Source organism: Epinephelus moara, unplaced genomic scaffold (genome assembly GCF_006386435.1).
Source record: "Epinephelus moara isolate mb unplaced genomic scaffold, YSFRI_EMoa_1.0 scaffold1931, whole genome shotgun sequence".
NCBI classification, from domain to species: domain Eukaryota; kingdom Metazoa; phylum Chordata; class Actinopteri; order Perciformes; family Serranidae; genus Epinephelus; species Epinephelus moara.
The window spans coordinates 1-960 of record NW_026079469.1 but is presented as its reverse complement, the minus strand read 5'-3'; positions in this window follow the sequence as shown (position 1 = coordinate 960).

Sequence of the window (960 nt, the reverse complement as noted above, 5' to 3'; positions counted from 1 at the left end):
CGACACCAGAGAAGCTAACGGCACCAGAAAAGCTAACAGCACCAGAGAAGCTATCGACACCAGAGAAGCTAACGGCACCAGAAAAGCTAACGGCACCAGAGAAGCTAACGGCACCAGAGAGGCCTTCAGAGTTATGACCCTGTTATTGTGTCAGGAGATGGTACGGCTTAGGACAACAGGTTCTCTGGCGCCATGTGTTGTGACTATGGATGAGCATGTGTTTGGGTAACTACAAAGATAGAGGGCTGGAGGACATTCGCCAGTTCTCACTTTGACTGACTGTTCATGCGGTTTGTACTGTTTGTGAGACTCCATTCACGAATGCTTATTAAAACTCAAGAAAGACAGCCGACGTGTGAAGACTTTTCATTGAATTGTTTATTGAATAGTAGTTTTGCCACCACAGAAGCTAACGAAACCAGAGAAGCTAACGACTCCAGAGAAGCTAACAACACCACAGAAGCTAACGACACCAGAGAAGCTAACAGCATCAGAGAAGCTAACAACAGCAGAGAAGCTAACAACAGCAGAGAAGCTAACGGCATCAGAGAAGCTAACAGCACCAGAGAAGCTAACGACACCAGAGAAGCTAACGACAACAGAGAAGTTAACGGCATCAGAGAAGCTAACGGCACCAGAGAAGCTAACGACACCACAGAAGCTAACAACACCACAGAAGCTAACAGCATCAGAGAAGCTAACAGCATCAGAGAAGCTAACAACAGCAGAGAAGCTAACGGCATCAGAGAAGCTAACAGCACCAGAGAAGCTAACGACACCAGAGAAGCTAACGACAACACAGAAGCTAACAGCATCAGAGAAGCTAACGACACCAGAGAAGCTAACGACATCAGAGAAGCTAACGACACCACAGAAGTTAACAGCATCAGAGAAGCTAACGGCATCAGAGAAGCTAACGACATCAGAGAAGCTAACGACACCAGAGAAGTTAACAGCATC